General features: G+C 67.0%; 1 protein-coding gene across 2 annotated transcripts in view; it reads right to left on the bottom strand.

Annotated features, from left to right (window-relative positions):
• The window catches only part of ADGRB1 (adhesion G protein-coupled receptor B1), a 75,656-nt gene extending 65,038 nt beyond the window's left edge, over positions 1-10,618 (bottom strand). For both annotated transcript variants that reach the window (XM_059395241.1, XM_059395242.1), the window contains exon 1: positions 10,419-10,618. The gene's annotated coding sequence lies outside the window, so the exon portion shown is untranslated. The remainder of the gene's footprint in view (positions 1-10,418) is intronic.
• Between the last annotated feature and the right edge of the window lie 7,136 nt (positions 10,619-17,754).

The raw sequence follows: 17,754 nt of genomic DNA, 5'->3' as shown, positions 1-17,754 counted from the left end.
TGGGGAGCTGTGCCTCCGTGGGGCTCCACGGTGCCAGGTGCCAGGTGCCGGGTGCCTGAGCCAGGATGCTGGGCCCGGTCTACCGGTCCACCACGCACTGTCCCAGGGCCTGCAGGAGCCAGGCCGAGCCAAGGTCTTCTGCACATCCCCCACCAGCTCACACACTCTTGGAGCACCTGTTGGCCTGCTGGGTCCTGCACACCAGGAGAGAGGAGTCAGGGAGGGCTGGAGGCAGGACAGTGCCCCCAAGAAGGGCCGCCCTGTGGTCGGTGGCAGGGAGTGGCCTTGGGGGAAGGGAAGGGAGCGGGGCGGGGCAGGGGTCGTGAGGGGGTAGGAGGCAGGGGCGGGTGCTCAGGAGAGAAGACAGAAGAGTCCCAGTGGCCCGCTGGGCTGTGGGATGTGTGTGTGTGTGTGTGTGTGTGTGTGTTTGGGGGGACATTCCCTGCCTAGACCCTGGGGTGGGGCGTGCGAGGGTGGAGGTGTGGTAAGGGGCAGGTCAGACAGAGCTCAGAACCCTCTCGGGCAGCTGCAGCCCAGGACCGAGGCTCTGGAGTTCGTCTTCACGGACTCCGGGGACCTGAAGATGACCTAAAAGTGTTTAGCCATGGGGTTCTCAAACAGTGTGCCTGGGAGCTCTGGGGTTCTCCCTGCGAGGGCCACCAGGGAGCTAGGCTCAGCTCGCATCTTGGACTCAAACTGCTCCACACCCTGGGCGTTGGGGAAGGCTCCGCTGGCCAGAAGGCTGTCCCAGCGGCGAGGGGGAGCATCACGGCCCCAGCGGGCTCCGCAGGCAGGGTCGCAGGGCCGAGAGGGCAGGAGGCCCAGGCGGTCATTGTGATGGCTCCTGCACCTGCCGGCGGGCACTCGCCTTCTGCCTCCCAGGCCTCTCCAGTGAGACGAGGCCTCCTCCATCCCCTGGAGCCACCTGCCTGATCCCCTCCAACGAGACTGTGGATAAACGGGCCCGAGGCCCCTCCAAGGAGACTGTGGATAAACGGGCCCGAGGCCCATCTGAGCCTTCTTGCGCCAAAGGTGGCCCATGGCAGGCAGGGAGCGGGGCAGGCTTGCGGCGCACTCGGGTCCGGCCCCAGGTCACACAGCCACGGGGGAGGCTAAGTGGAGTCTATCTCAGGCCAGGGGGACTGGTGCCGACACAGGGCAGGGGCAGACAGGCATGGGCCTGGCCCCCCTGGCACTCAGGGTGGGGTCCTGGAGGGGAGGGTGTCCGGGTCTGGTCCCCAGATGAGTGGGGGCAGGGCCTGATCTGACCATTCTGGGGTCCCTCTAACGGCCAGGGACAGGTGCAGGCAGGGAGAGCGAGGAAGTGGCCTGCATGGGCTCTGGGCCGGGGGGAGCCGGGGTCACAGAGATGGGGCACAGGTGTGGATGCAGGCGCGTCTCAGAACACGCCTACATGTGGGCACGTGTGTGAGAGCACAGGGGTGTGTGCGTGTCCACAGACCTGCGCCGGCACGCACACCTGTACCACACTCACGCAAGGCTCCACGGCAAGAGGAGAGCCGGGCTCCGCACGTGTTCTCTGGGATGTGAGGGTCAGCCTGACGCACACCAGGGCTGGGACAGGAGGGGACCTGGAGGGGATGGCTTGGGGAGAGCCCAGTGGCCAAGCCAGAGCCCTGATGAGCCCAAGGCAGGGCCTCAGACTGGTGGGCCAGATCTGGGGTGCCCTGGGCCGGCTCGGGCCCCTTCCTCAACCACATTTGGCCCCCAGGCATCAGCAAGCCGTCAGAGCTCTCTGAGCCGGCTGGCCCCTGGTGAGGGGCGCACGGAGGCCCCACTCAGCCCCCGGTGCCGGGCTCTGATGAGGCTCCCGCTGGTCCTTTCCACGAGCGCTCACAGGGGCCGCCTCCTCCCCACACAGGCCGCTGGTCTGGTCATTGGCCCCCCAGCTCCCAGCCTGGGTCACTGCAGCTTTGGTTGCCTACTGCCCCTCTTGGGCTCCCAAGGATGGTGGCATGAGCACCCGAGCCTCTTTGGGGTCCTGCCTCTCCCACACTGCCTTTGCTGCCGGGAAGTTCTTCCTGGTGTCCAGTCCCCACCCCCTGGCCGGCGTCCGTCCCGCCCGGCAGCGAGGCCTCCCAGAGCCTGTGCTGTGGGCTCAGGAGGAGGGCAAGGGAGCCTGCAGGTGTCTGAGTGGGGTCACAGGGTAGAGGCCACTGGAACAGGAGGGGTGTGACAGTGGGCAGGGGGACAAAGAGAACCGGCTGTGCCAGGCGGGGACAGGAAGCTGGGAGCCAGGGCGAGAGGGATGGCCATTTCCTGAGCACTGACCGCAGGCGGCTCCTCAGGGACCCCTTGTTCAATGTCACAGCACCCCCGTGGGGTAGGAGCAGAATCAAGCCCACAGTGGGCCTCTCAGGGCCACCATCACTGTGGGGCGCCGCGCCGACCTTCCACACCATCCCAGAGGCGTCCGTGCCCCTGCCCTGCCATCAGAGGCCCCGAGTGCCTCGGTTTCCCCGCTGTACAAGGGCCTGGGCTGGACACTGCCTCCACGGGCTCCAGGACTCTCCAACTTCATTTGGGTCTGTCCGACCCTCCCCCGCCAGGCCCAGTGCACACACAGACCCACCTCAGGCCCGGCCTCCCCATCCCCTCCCCACCCACCCCAGGCCACCAATGGCATCCCAGATGCCAGCCACAAAAGGCACTCTGTTGTCCCGGCCGGCCCCCTGAACAGTGCCTGCCTGTGTGTCCTGGGAAGAGGCTGCACTGGGGGAGGGGTGGCTGCGCCCCCTCGGCACCAGCAGTAGCCCAGGGGCTGGCTGGCAGGCAGGGGCCAGGAGAGCGAGCAGGAGAGGCCGTCCAGGGACAAGCAACCACCTCTGCCCGCAGCGGCCTGTCCTCCCTGTGCCGGGGGGTGGTCCTGTGAGCCCCCATGTATCCCTCCTGGGCTGTGGCAGCCTGGTCCCTGGGCGGGGAGGGGCTGCTGACATTGGTCCAGGACAACCCAGGACACAGAGGGGCCGGGAGAGCCCGGGCAGGCCTCCCTCCATGAGCACAGAAGCAGGTGGGGTGTGAGAACTTGCCCCCCCCCCCCCCCAAGCCACCAGCAGCCCCTGCTCCCAGCCTGTGCGAACCAGGCTCCCAGTGATCCCCCAGCTGACCTGGGGGGTATCCCATGCTTGCCTTGAAGAGCCCCAGGCCAGGCCCCTGAGATGTCCCCCATCACTGTGCCCACCAGCCCCAGCCCCTCAGGAAGCCTCCTTCCCTTGCCACCTGCCTGGGCATGGGGGTCGTGGGGGGATCCTGGCTGGAAGCCAGGCAGAACTGTGCAAGTGAAGAGAGGAAGCCCCCCTCCCCACCCGAGGGTCCGTGGCTGGGAGGGGCCCGTCCTGTGCCTGGTCTGCTCCAGGCCACCCCTACAGGCTCGTACCTGGTCCCCCCTCCCACGGAGGGCAAGGAGGTCTCGCCTCTATTTCACAAAGGAGGCCAACAGACACGCCATCACTCCGTGCCGCCCCCACTGCCCCAGGCCCCCCTGGCCTGGAACCAAGGGCCAGCTCTCTGATGGGCCTCACCACACCTCCTCTGGCCCAGAATCCCATCACCCCAAACTGCTCCCTGAGGACACTCCGGGCACTCGGGCTCCTGGCTTTGCCTCTGTTCTGCCCTGCCCGGGGGGGCCCCGTGGCCCCCGCCCAGCGTGCCTTCTTGCCCTTTGGGCCACGGGGCACGGGCCCGCCCCAGGAAGCCGCACCTGAGCCCTGCACGCCCTCCTGGGAGTGGATGTGGCCTGCACTCCGACGCACGCATGTGCCCTCGCACACACAGGCACGTGGGGCGACGTACACCCGAGGCCGGCACGCGCACACGAGTGCAAACGTGCACACGGACTGGCTCTCCTGGGGAGCGTCCCATGTGGGGACAGCGAGAGCTTCTGTCCCAGGGCTAGGGGCTCCCTGCAGGGGGGGGGCGGTCATGAGGAGTGGGTCGCTCCAATTCTGAGTGTGACAGAGGTGCCTGGGCTCTCTCCTCTCTGCATCGCCGGCTCAGTGCCCGAGCGAGCCCTCCGCCCTGTGACGGGCGGAAGCCCTGCTGCCCTGCCCAGCCGGCTGCTGGCTTGCGAGTGGTGCTCCTCTCCACGCCCCCACACTAGGATCTGTGCTCCCCAGGTCCCCAGCAGGACGGGCTTGTCCAAGGTCACCTGCCCAAGGTCACGTGGAGAGGGCCAGCCGACAGCAGAAAGGTGGGAAGAAGCGGTCAGGCAGGGGCTGGGGGACACACTCCAGTCGTGGGGCTGCCCTGGGCAGAATGTGTGAGGTCCCCGGGACATTCCGGGCAGGCCTGGCCAGGCGGAGCCCACGCGGGTCCCGTGGCGAGCGCGAGGAAGGAACGCGTGGAGATCGCAACTTAGCCCACAACTGTCTCACGGAACCAGGGTCCCCTGATCCCGGGGTCCCTGCACCTCCTCCACAGCACCCCAGGCTGCAGCACTGATGTCCCGTCTCAGGCTCGGAGGGGCGGAGGCTCCCCCAGCTGGAGGCTGCACCCGGGGCCTCCACCACCACCCACGGGTGACCTCTGCTCTCTGTGGGAGGCAGGAGAGGAGAAGGACAGGCAGGGGGGAGGGGCTGGAACTCAAGGCCACCCCCGCCCCCGGCTCTGGAGGAGACCTGGACAAGGGGACCTGGCGCTCCTGAGCAGGACCATGGGGCCCCCAGATGGACCGGCTGGGGTTCTGAGGAGTATGTGTGGGTGCGGAGCACACATGCACACACGTGTGCGTGCTGTGTATGAGGGAGTGTGTGTCCCAGGACAAGTGTGCACGGATGAGGCTTTGTGGGGGGAAGGAGAGCGTGTGCACACTTGCAGTGTGAGCGGGTCTCTGGCTTGCACGTGTGTGCATGTGCACGTGTGGGTGTGCGAGTTCGTGTGCTCTTGTCAAGAAGAAGGCTTCAGGAGGTGCCACCTGTGAGGCAGGAGCCAGGGACAGGTCAGGGCTCCTCTGGGACCAGCTGGGAGCAGGGGCAGCGGGCGGCGGATGGCGTGCTCTCCCGCCTGCTGAGTCCTTCTCCTTCCGTGCGTCCCCCAGGGCACTGGATGTCACCACCTCCCCTGCCCAGGCAGACCATATCCTCACCAAGACCTGCCCTCGGCATCCCCAACCTCGGCCGCGCCCTTTGCAGTGCCGGCACTCGGGGGCACTGGGCGGCAGGGCTCCCGGCCCTGAGTCACAGAGTCTCAGAGAAGCGGCTGGTCCAAAGTCACCTTGCCAAGCAGGAGGGAGCTTGGGGCCATCAACTCCCACACAGGCTCAGGGCTTAACCAGGCTTGGGGGCTAGGCACAGACTTCAACGGGTGGGGCCTGGTTCTCCCTCTGCCCCCCCATCCAGGTTGGGGGACGGTCAGTGACTGTCCCTGGGGACCCCTGCAGAGCTCCAAGGCCTCTGCCCACCGGCCCTCAGCATCTCCTTCTCAGGGACCCTCAGCCCACATCTCAGCCAAGAGTCGGCACCCCAAAACTGGCAGCCAGCCTCCCCAAACTGCTTGGGCTGGGGCCCAACTCTCGTGCCTGCCCTGAGGCCTCTCCGGGCTTCGGGAGGAGCTGGGGCTCACAGGGGTCCGTGGGCAGGAAGACAGGCGGTGGGAGCCGCACGACGATAATCGAGGTGTTAAAGGTGACAGCGGGGGGTGGGGGACAGGCAGGGACCCACAGTGTGCACTGGACATTGTCATTTGCCTAAGCCATTTTCAGGACAGACGTACATACATAGCTGTTGTGTGGAAAGTCAGGGAACTGCTAAGGTTCACATGGGACAGGAGGGCCTGGGGTTTGGGGCTGACATGGACGCGCCCTGTTGTCCCCTGCCCTGCTCCTGTTCCCTGCGTTGCCACTTCTTGGGTTAACGGGCACGGGAGGGAGGATGAGCAGGACAGAGGTGCCCCTGAGCGCGCATGGTGCTTCGTCCCTGAGCTCCAGCCTTTGTCTTGCCCCGTGACACGGGGGGGACGGCTGGCCCCAGCACACAGCTGAGGACACAGAGCCTGGGGAGGCTCCTCAGGGGTCCGCGCCCGGGGCTCCGCCTCCAGCCACCTCTGCAGGTCTCAGGGATCCTGGCAGAGAGTGGCCCCCCGGGGGGAGGGGTTCATGTTGCGCCCCCTGCCGCTGTGCCCACGGAGACTGTCCCCTTTGAGACCTTGTCCCCGTCGAGGAGCACTGCAGCCTGGGATGTGCCCATGTGCGGTGGGACCCAGGCCCCGGGGCGGGGTCTTCTGTGCACACTCAACTGGGCGTCTACTCCTGTTGCACGGTGATGTGGGGGGTCTTGGGTGGGCCAGGGAGGGGGGCATTCCGTCCTGATGAATGTAGCCTGTAGAGCGGCACAGGTGGGGGCTATGGCAGCCCTTGTCGCCGGCTGGGCGCTCTGTCTCCTGTGACCCCACTGTCCACAGGGGAGCTCACCACTGCTCTGGGTGTCCATCGGGCCCAAACACCATCCCTACTGAGGACCCCATTAGTCCTCCCCCACCTGCCAGGAAGCAGCCCAAAGCCTCTAGGGCTTAGGTCGGGCCCCATTCCCTCTGAAGCTCCCACTTGCCATCCACGGTCCTTTCCAAGTCCTGTCCACGCCTCACAGCTGTCCTGTCACCTGCCACAGGGCCTTTGCACGGCTGTTCCCTTCCCTTCACCACACCCACCCACCCACCCCTTCTGTGGGCCCTGGTGAACTGTCGCTTCCTGGCGAAAGCCTCTGTGGGAGCCCCACATCTGGACCCCTGCGGGCCGGCTGCTATCCCTCACCCCCTAGAGCTGATTCGTAGAGCTTGTCCAAGTGTCTTCACTCACATCCTCCGGTCAGCCTTCACTCTGGGGGCGTGGGGGTGCAACCATGCCCTTCCCATGGCCCTCACTGTGCCCCCAGGGCAAGTATACACGTGGGCACGCCCAGGTTTAGTCCGGGTGTGCCTGCGGACTGCGCATGGGGAGGCATGTGTGTTTGCCTGGAAAGCACGCTCTGCCCTGTGGCGCAGCGACAGCCAGGGAGGCCGGAGGTGGGAGGATTCCAGAGGACAATGGGAGAGCGTGGGCTTGCTGGCACCAATGGGGTTAACAGCCCCCTCCAGGTTCAGGGTCTTCCTGGGGCTCCCATAGAGCTTGGCTCCCGGGGCTCACCTCCTGCCCACGGTGCACACACAGGGCCTGCCCAAGGGTGAAAGGCGGCTCAACGAAAAACGGCCATCCCGGGCGTGCAGCCGGGGCGCACACTCCCGGGAGACCTGCACCGCGCCACGCACGCAGATGTGACAGTGTGCATGCCTGCACACGCATGCCGGCGGCGTGCGTGCCACACGCGTGCACAAACACGCTCGCGCGCGCCTGTGCACGGTGCACAAGGGCACGGGGGCTGGGGGAGCGGACGGACAGGTGACGGGGCCTGGCCGAGACGCCAGTGACCGGCCGGGCGGGCAGCAGAGGGCCCGGCGGGAGGGCGGGGCGGCCGGGGCTGCCCAGGATGGGGCGGGCACGGGCGGGCGCGGAGGAGACGGAAGGGGCGGGCAGGCCGGCGGGCGGGCGCGCGCGCCCTCTCCCGGCCGCCCGGGGCAGCGCGCCGCCCTCTGCCACCGCCACCGCAGCCCCACGCCGGCCGCCCGGGCCCCAGCCCGGAGGTGTCCCCAGGGGGCGGGCTCGGGGGCTCCCGGACCGGCTCCGGGAGGCGGGCCCGGGCCCGGCGGGCTGACCGGGGACGGGGGGGGGGGGGGGGCGGGGGGGGGGGGGGGGGGCGGTGGCGAGGGCGCCAAGCGAGGCCGCCTGCGTTCGGCCGCTCGCCCGGGCCTGCCGGGGCCGCCTAGGGCCGGGCCTCGCAGCCGAGTGTCTGCAGGCGCGCAGCTGCCTCGGGACCTCGCCGGCCCGGACGCCGCAGACCCAGCCCGCTGCGAGCCCACCACGCTGGATCGCGGACGAGCACCGAGGGCCTGGGCTGGAAGGGCTCCGAGAGCATAACCCGCGCTCCCATTGCACGGACGCGGCCGCGGAGGCCCGAGAGGGGCCGGAGCCTGCGGACGAGGGAAGGGACTTGGAGGGCTCGGCAACTTAGCTGGGTCCCTCCTCGCCGGGGGCCCGCGGAGTGCGGCGGGAGGCCGAGGGCCTTGAATCGCCTTGTGTCCGCCCCCGCGCGGGAGCGCGGCGGGGACAGGCGTCCTTCTCCAGGATCGGAGGCAGCAAACTCCCCGCTCGAGTCCCCCGCGCCGTGCCCGTCCGCGGAGTCGCGCGCCGCGGAGGCGCATTCCTGCCGGCCTAGGGCTCGGCCCCCCGCCGCCCGGGCTCCGGGGCTCCCGGGCCGTCCCCCGCCCCCCAGATCCAGGCGCAACAAGTCTGAAAGCAGCGCCGAGGAGCAGCGAGCGAGCCGGGAAGGAAGGCACCGGGCTCGGCGCGGGGCGCTCCGGGATCCCCGAATGCGCGCAACGCCCGCCTCCGGGGACCAGGCTCGGGTGGCGGGTGCTCGGGTGACTCGGCGGGCGGCCCACATCCCCTCCCCAGGCTGCGACTCTGCGCGGGCGGGGGCGCGCTCAAGAGCCCCCGCCCCTTCCCTCGCCTGCTTGACCTTGCCGGGGTACTCAAAGCTGGACCCGGCGGCACCCGGCGTCCGGGCGCGGAGTTTCTCTGTCGCCTGCGGTCGAGGAGGGAGCGGCCCCCTCCTCGACCTCCCTCCTTGCCTCCTCGACTGCGGGGGTCGTCGGGGAATGGAAGGCTGCGGGGTTCTAGGAGACGCCATGGCCGCTTCTCCAGACCCCAAACACCATACACTGCCTCCCGGAAACAAAAAGGGACCCCAGCCTCGGGTGCTCCCCCCCACTCCACCGCCCGCGCGGCCGCTGCTCCGAGGGGGCGTGGGTTTGTGTCTGTGGGGGAGGGCACCAAGGGTCTCCTTGGGTCCCCAGGGTGGGGTGGGAGCGCACATCCCCCAGCCACCTCCCTAACACAGTACGCTATAAAGCTCCTCTAGGGCGGGGGTGCGCGCCCCCTGCCCACCCACGCGCCTTCCGCCTTTCAACTCCTCCCGAGTTGCGGCGAAGGAATTCGTACCCCCGGCCGGGGGAATGGGACGTGATGCGAGCGCGCGAAGCCGAAGGGTGCTGAGGAGGGATGGGTTAAGGCTCGTCAGGTCCCAGCTTGGGTCCTTGCGCTCCAAGAAACTTGGAAGCCCAAAATAAAAGTGGGAAGGGTAAGGTGCCCAGCGGGCTGGGGCCTGGCTGCCAGGCTGGGCGCTCTCTCGGAGCTGCCTGGGAAGTGACCCAGCAGGAGTCGCCTAAGCTCGGCGGAGGGACCGGGGCTCCGAGCCGCAGCCTCGGTCTAGCTCTCCCGGCCGCCTGGCTCCACGGCGGTTCTCCTCTGTGCCGCCCGTTCTGAGGCAGGCCGGAGGCGCGCTCTGCCTGCCCAGGGGGCCACGGGGACCCGGGGACAGGGCGCCTGTTCGTGCCCAGAGCCCCCAGCCTCCCCGGGAGGGGGGCAGTGCTCATTCCTCGAGGCAGCTACGCGCAGCTCCCGGAGAGCGAGGCGGCGGCGGAGGGCCGGCGGCCTCTGCCCGCTGGGGATGGGGACCGAGGAGTACCCGACTCCTGGCCTCGCTGCTTCGCGCGGAGCGGGCGCAGGGCCGACCTAAAGTTCGGAGCGGCTTATCCGCACGGCCTGTCCGAGCGAGTGGAATAGACGACGAGAACGGAAGGAGCCAGGTCGTGTGGGGGGGGGGGGGGGGTGGGCGCTAGGGTGGCCCTCGGCGGATTCAGGGGGAAGAGAACCTCCGGGGGTCTCCAAAGCCAGTGCCTGGTCTATGGGTGAGGGCTGAGACGGCGGCTTCTCGTGCTTGCCTGGGGGCTCTGCGTGGGGGGAGGACATCTCCGGCCCCTACAATGTCTGTAGGGGGCTCCTGAAGGGAAGGGGGACACACTGGGGTGTCTCTCCTTTACCTACCTGGGTCTATGCGTGGCTGTGGGGGGTTACATCTGGGGCTCCCAAAGACCCCTGCCATCATCTGTATGTGCTGGGGACACAACGGGAACGCCTTCTCCAGCCTGCCCTGGGTCTGTGCATGTGATGGGGAGCGGATGCCTTCCCCAGCCCCGGCTGCCAGCCTGGCCAGGCTGCGTGTGTGCACTCGGGGGAGGTGAGCAGCGCCAAGGAGCTCTGCCGCGGCCAGGGTCGCCCCCTCCTCAGCCTGCCCGGCAGAGCGCTCAGAGACCTGCCGGATTCCGTGGCTGCCGCTGGAGGAGGCAGGGGGCTGGGGGTGGGGGGGTCCAAACTCCCGAGCTCTGAGCGCAAACCTCGGAGCTGCGAAGCCCCAAACGGCGAAGTTAAGAAGTCCGGGCGCCTGCCCCTCCCCCGACCCCCTCCCACCCTCGCTGCGACCCTCTCGCCGCGCCCCCAGCCCCCAATTCCCAGCCAAAGCCTTCCTTACCTTCCCCAGTAGTGGCGGCTCCGCCAGCGAAGACTTGATCCGGCGAGTTGCAAATCCCCAGGAGCGCCCCGCGTCGCCGGCGGCCGAGCCCGGAGCCCGACCCGAGCGGAGGGGGGGGCTCCTCCTGCCGCCGCCGCCCCCGGCCCGCTCCAGGCCTAGCCGGACGCACCCCGGGGTGCCCCCGCCGGCGCACGCAGGCCCCCTCCCCCTCCCTCCGCCTGCTGGATCCCCCCAGGCGCCGGGGGGTCCGGATGCCCGGGCTGCAGGCGATGCGGGGCGCGCGGGCCCGGGCCCGGCCAGGACGCGGCGCGGCCGCCTGTGCTCCCGGCTCGCCGGCTCCGCGCTCGCTCCGCCGGGGCCGCCGCCAACGCCGCGCCCGCCGCCGCCGCCTGCGCCCGCCGCTCCCTCTCCGGCCGCCGCCGCTCCGCTCCTCTCGCCTGCCCCGCTCTTCTCGCCTTTTTTCCCCTTCCTGAGGGGGGGGCGAGCCGAGCTGAGCCGGGGGCGGGGCGGCGAGGGGAGGAGGAGGAGGAGGCCGAGGACGGGGAGAAGGAGGAGGAGAGAGAGGCGAGCTGCTTCCCCCCACCGGGCTGCCGGCGCTCCCCAATCTCTCGCTCTCTGAAACTGGATCCCGAATCGGGAGCCAGAGACTGCATTACGGATTACATCAGGCTTATAGAGCTTCCAGATCACACATTAGAGGGGAGAGCGAGCGGGGGGCGGGGTGTGGGGGAGGGGAGAGAGATGGGGGGGGGGCGGATCAAATGCATACAGGCGCGCACGCCAAGGAGAGCCCAGCTCCTGCCCCATGCAGCAGGAAAGCCAAGAGTTGGGTCTCTGTTCTCTGTCTCTTCCAGGAACCGAGGAGTGGCTGTCCACTAGCTGGTTGGTGGATGGATGGGTGGATGGATGGATGGACGGACGGATGGATGGACGGATGGACGGACGGATGGAAGGAGGGAAGGAAGTTACAGGGTGTTGTGCGGAGAAACTAGAGGCCCACGGAAGGATGGGTGAGGCAAGCGGTGCAGAGGAAGGAGGTGTGCCGGAGGGTAGATGGACGGATCTGAAGCCAGGGAGATGGGTGGGTGTTGGATGAAGAATGGAGGGTGGGTGTGTGGACGGAGGAGAGGCCCGTGAGGACGGACCGGCTAGCCGGGTGCGGAGCCCGATGAGCAGCCCAGAGCGGAGGGAGGGCCGGAGGCGGTGGCCTGTGGCGGAGGGCAGGGGACGCTGGGTTGGATGGAAGGAGCAGTGAGTTCTGGGCAGGTGGTAGAGCCACCCTAGAGGATGAGAGGGGGGAGGGGGAAGGCAGGGCCGACTTGTTCCCTGGGGCTGGGTTCCTCCACTGTCTCCTTGGGGGGGCTCCGAGGAAGTGCCATGGGAGGCGCCTAGGACAAGAGCCCAGAGGAGCGGGGCTGAAAGGAAAGGTGTAGCCCCCGTCACCCTGTGTGGCTGTCCTCACTCTGTCCTCATCCCCCATCCCTTCTCCTTTGACTTGGTGACAGTGGGGACATCCCAGTTCCATATTTGGATTTTGTTTTTCCATAAACTGGTGGCGACGCCCCTTTAGCTGCTTTATCTCACATCCTAAAGTGTCCATAACCCCTCCTCTTCTGAGACCTGTACCCAGAGCCCCACAGGGGGCCTCTCTAGAGTGAAATCCAGAGTCTTGGAGGACTCAGGGAAATTACTTCAAGGTTCTTTTCTACTCGGATGCCACTGCCTCGCAGGTCCTCGCTCCTTCTGCACAACTTGTGGTCCACTCTGAATGCAAGATCCTTTTCGGCTCTGCCTGAATACCTGATAAGTTGCACACGCGTCACCATAGCAGTCCACGTACACTTCCGCTGTTCAAGCCCAACATCTGGTCCAACTGTCCGCTTTTCTCGGCAGACACAGTGAGAGACTCCATCACTGTCACGTCACACATCAATGCATAGTCCTCGTCACCATCCACCCTTGTGCCGCTCTCCCTGTGATCGTCACCATACCCCCACCCAGAGCCCTGATATCCCCATCACAGCCAACACCATCACAGGCCCTGGGGGGCGGGGGGGGGGGCAACTTGAGTCCGCCTGGCTCCTGGCTCTCTGGTCGTCTCAGCAGATGGAGTCTGTCCAAACCAGACCCTCTCCCGAGGCCACCTTGGGGCCCAAAGCTCTAGGGGCGTCCTGAGGGGCTGGTCAGACCGGCCAGGGGAGACGAAGACCACGAGGCAGGGGAGGGTCCTCCCCAGGACAACCTTCAGACACCCTTAAGGGTCCCTTCCCTCCTGAGGGACCGAGCCCCCTTCCCCAAGTCTCTGAGCTGGGAGAGATGGAGGCAGTGCGGAGGGGGGGCTGCCTCTGAGCGCTCCCTCCCGGCCCCACCCCCACACCTGCCCACCCTTCCCACCTCTGCTGGGTCCTTCCTGCAGCTGCTTGGCCTTGCCGTCCTGCGGCACCAGCAGCCCGTGGCCACCAGGGGGCCTGGGACATGCGCCGCGAGGCAGCGCCGGTGCTCAGGCTGCTCTGAGTCAGGGTTTCAGCCGCTTCCCCACCCGCCCTTCTCCCTGCCGCTCCCGCCGCCCTGCTCTGGGTCTCGGCTTGGGGTTCCCAGGGCGAGGCGGCGCCCCCTTGCACTGGGGCTTCTCAGCAGGGCCAGGCCTTGCCTCTCCCCTCGTGGGCGCTCCTCGCCTCCCTCCCCGACCCGCCCCTTTTAGAAAATGGACCCCTTGTCCGGATCCCGACCCAGAATCCAGAGAGGTCCCGCACCTGCAGGCAGAGCGGGCCCAGGACCCCGCCTGCCCCTCCCCGGGGAGAAAGACGAGTCAACCCGAAGATCCGGTGTCGTCTCTGCCCGCTGCTCCCGCCCGGCTCTCGGCGGGTGGCTTGAAATAAAGACCCTGGCCCTCACCCCATCACAGCGCCGTGTCTAACCCTGTTACTGCGCGAGCACCTTGGCTGGACAGTTCTGAAGGCTTCTTGGGGCCCAGACACTCCCAGATTCTAGACCTCTGAGCCGAGCGAGGGCCCCTTTCCCAGAGATTCACGACCAATTTATACCCGGCAACCCTTCCACCTTGACCTTCGACCCTCACTGCTCACACCCAAAACTGGAGGCCTGGCCACAGCCTGAAGAAACCCAGGATGGGCTCAGTCTGGCAGGTTGAAATGGATGGTCCTCAGCTGGGCCAAACTTACCCAGCTGGAAACCAGGCTCTAGAACCTCCTTGTACAAACCCAGAGGGAGTATGGGGCTGGGCACCTTAAAGCCCTCGTCATGGTCCTTCACAGCCCCAACCACAGCGATTGAATCCGCTGTGCCTTCTAAATGACTTGGAACTCACTGATCACTGAGCTTGGTCACACACTGACCCTGACCAAGATCACATACTGAGCCCTGATCCTGGTCTCGCTCTGAGTCCTGATCCTGGTCACACACTGAATCCTGACCTTGATCACAAAGTGAGCCCTGAACCTGGCCACACCCTGAACCCTGATCCCAGTCACACATTGAGCCCTGACCCTCATCACACCCTGAACTCTGACCCTGGTCACCCTGTGAGCTCTGATCCTGGTCACACTCTGGACCCTGATGCTGGTGACATGCTAAGTCTGTTTCCGTGGCAGGCTTCGTTGCTAGGCTGAGCATAAACTCTAAGGCATTCCTCAGGAATGCCAAACAGGAACGTTCCAGGGGCTGGGGGACACCAGGACAGAGCAGCGGAAATGCACCTTCAAGTCCTGCCTATTTCCAGGCATTTTCATGCAGGACCGTCCCGTTCTCAGAGCTAGCAGAGAGGGCTCGGGGAAGGGGGCTATTTGAGGTCAGGCTGGGCATCGGGATGGTCTAGAACGGACGGTGTCCCCACCCTGCCTTCATGCACAGAGGTGGAGAGAGAGCACTCAGCGTCAGGGAACCTTTTCCAGGGTCTTCAGAGCGCACCGGGTGCAGGGAAGGTGGCGGCCGCACAGGATTTCCAGCCTAGGCCGTCCCAGGGTCCTCCAACTCGTCAGTGAACTCTGCAAGCCGGAGGCAGGAGGGTGAGGGGTGGGGGCTGAGCGCGGTGAGTAATTAGCTGATTCACACGCGCGCACGATAATTAATTGTGGATGCAACAAGCCGCAATTAGCCTCCCAGTCAGGACAGACGGGCCCGCAGCGCGGCTCCGCAGAAACGAGGCCCCGCCCCATGGCCTCGCGCGCCCCACCCCTTCCCGCCTCTCGCGCCGCCCCCAGTGCCTCCTGGCCGGAGATCGCGAGCGAGGGACGGACCCCCAGACACCCGCCGAGGAGCAGCTGCGGGGAGGGAGGACCAAGAGCGCAGAGGTTCTCCGCTCCTCCGGGAGGGCCCTCCTCCTCCCAGAAGCCCTCACTTCCCTGTCAGCAGGCAAGGCCCCTTCCAGTCGCAGAACAGACCGGGGGAGGGGGTCCTCCCTGGTTCCTCTGCCCGCAGGTCCTGCTCTCGCCTGGGCCCAGAGGAGGACCGTGAGCAGACCCTCCACTGACAAATGACTCCGTGGGGGCCAGAGCAGGCCTGGGGTGATGGGCAATCGTCCTGCGGGTCCCGCGCGGATGTGCCGCCGGGCTCTGACCCTCTGACATTCCAGGGTCCCTTGCACACGCCTAGGCCAGGGCCAGATGCTCACATGATTCAGGCCGGAGGCTCCCCGGAGGCAGAGTTCCTGGGCCGGGAGGTGCCAAGAGACCCGCCATTCCTCGAATCCAGCAAGCAGCCCCCCTTTTGGTTCCAGGCTCTGTCGTGGAGCGGGTGAGGGGCTGCGTGGCTCCTCTCCCCTCCCCACACTGGGGGCTCCGGGCGACAGTGGGGCGTCCTGCAGGCGGGCTGACTGAACAGGGTTCTGTCCTGATCGCTCTGTTTTCTAGCTGTGTGACCTCAGGCGAGTTACTGACCCCTCTGTGCCCGCTCCACCTGCAAACTGGGGATGATGATGGCACCCACCCGTGTGGTCTTCGTGGGGCTACACCGGGAAGTGGCTTCGTGCAGCCCAGCGCAGATGGTGAATACCAGGGGAGGTGGCCCCCAGGCTCCTTTACTTTGGTGTTGAACTTCCTGGCCCGGCCCAGCTCGGGGCCCCATCCTGCCTCCCCTGCACTGACTCGGCCCAGCCCACGGGATGGGACCCCCTTCTTCCAGCCCCTCTGGGTCAGCAGGTGTGAGTGCTGCCCACGGCGCTGTCCCCCTTCTGGCCCTGGTGCCCTGCCTCGTCCCCCTCCAGCTCCACCCAGGAGTTTCCAGGGGCCCCCATGAACACCCGCAGCACGGTGCCTGGCCCGGCGGGCTCGTGTCTGAGCGGGCGGCTGGCCGTGGGCCGGAACCCAGGCCGGCAGGGCAGGAATGCAGGACAGGGCGCCCTGTACAACCCTGAGTGTTAGAGTCCCCTCACCAGAGCCCTGTCCGGGCCCGTGTCTGACCCTCTCACTGCCTGTGTGGGCCCCAGAGAAGGCCAGGCCGTCTTGACACAGCAGTCCCCCCGTCACAGATCTGAGGGCTCACCCGCACCTCGAAGGACAAAGGTCCCTTCAGCCTGGCACCTGCTTGCTCCCAAGGATGGCGTCGGACCCTGGGGGGCACCGGGGTGTGGGCGCTCAGAAGTGAGATGTGCTTCTTGAGAGCCGGCCCCGCTGGCTGGGAGAGAGGCAGTGGACAGGGCAGAGGTGAAGAGAGAAGGACCAGAGGGAGTGCGGCCGGGACGTGGCCGGTCCACTTTGCCGAGCTCACCTGGGTGGCCACAGCTGCCCTTGTCCAGGCTGGGCAACATGACTTCTCTGTGTTCCGCAGGAAGGGCTCAGAGAGGTGAAGGCTCGGGCCACGGCCACACAGCGCATCCTCATCAGTCTAGACCCAGGCAGGCTGTGGGGGGCGGCGGGGGTGGGGGACACTCGGGACCAAGTGCTTGGCAGCCTGTCCGCTCCCAGCCCCAGGAAATCCTGTCCAGATGCTAGACAGGGGGCCGGGCTGCTGGGACCCCGGTTGTTCCCTGCGCGGCCAGACCCCCCGCATTCTCCTGACCGTGGTGCTGACACCGAGTCCTGGCCTTCTCCGGGGGAGCAGCGTGGTGGGGCCTGTGGGAATGCCTGTAAGCCCGGCGGCCCTGCGCACTCCTCGGGCACCCCTGACCTGGCCCTGTCCTCCCTGGGGAGGAGCTGGCTGGGGAGTTTTAGGCTATTTCCAACCACTGGTTCTCACAACTCTTAGTGAGAACCAGGTGCGAATGGCGGGTTTTCCTAACACCCGGTGGGGGGTGTGGGGCGGTGGCAGAAGAGATGCGGGTCAGGGAGGGGTGCAGGGGCACCAGCGGCATGACCGGCCCATGCGGCCACTGTGCTGCCGGCCCCCTGGGGCGGGAGGCCAGCAGGGGAACCCCTGGGGCCACAGAGGCCCCCACGGATGGTGAAGCCTGGCTGTACGTCCTCCTGGCACTTGCTCGGCCACTCTGCTGGAGGAAGAGGCTTCCCTGATTCCACTGATTCCCTGATTCCAGCCACGAGGCACGGTGCCTTCCAAAGCTGGAGAACCTGCAGCTCAGAGAGGTGATGTGCTTGCCCAAGGTCACATGGCCAGGGCGAGGATGGCCTCTGAATCCTTCACTCCGTCCAGGCTGGGCCCTCGAGTCAAAGACCTGTTCTTGAAAGGGGGTCTTTGAGACTGACAGGTCGGAAGGGAAGGGGAGGGAGTGGCCCCGGGCCAGGAACCGCCCTGGACCCTTCCCAAGCACTGTTTCCAATCCTCACAGTGTCCTGCTGGAGCCCAGGCTGGTCCCGTGACGGCCTGGATCCCTCACCACAGACCGAGCCCTGGTCTCGGCCCCATGCTGATCCTGATTCCCGATCGCAGACTGAGCTCTGATCTCTCGTCACTGGCTGAGCCCCGATCCTGGGCATGCGCTGATCTCTGATGCATAATCACCGACTGAGTCCTACCCTCTAGCACCCTGGTCACTTCCTGAGGACAAGTGTCATTAGCAGTCATAGCGCATTTTCTTCAAGCCCCAGGGTGCAGGGTGAGGCCCCAGGGTGCAGCTCCCCTGCCCACCCACAGGAGGGCCCTCTGCCTCGGGCAGGGCAAAGAACGCTCATGGGATCTGACCCCAAGGGCAGGCCCCTCCTCACCTGGGCCCCAGTATTTTCGCAGGTTCAAGGAGAACTGGATCAAATACCAGGGCTGTGAGGGTGGCCTCTGGGGCCTCCACGGCCTGCCCTCCAGCGGTGGCTGGCACCCTTCTGCAGGCAGGCGCGACCCCCGACTCTCACAGCTTCAATGCCTTAAGTGGCTCTCCATTTCCTGCCGGGAAGCCCCAAACCAAAGCCAGTCTGAGGCCTGTCCTGGTCCA

This window comes from Mustela nigripes, chromosome 3, assembly GCF_022355385.1.
Source record: "Mustela nigripes isolate SB6536 chromosome 3, MUSNIG.SB6536, whole genome shotgun sequence".
Classification (NCBI taxonomy): Eukaryota; Metazoa; Chordata; class Mammalia; order Carnivora; family Mustelidae; genus Mustela; species Mustela nigripes.
The sequence above is the reverse complement of the archived record's forward strand: the minus strand, read 5'-3'. Positions and strand labels throughout refer to the sequence as shown.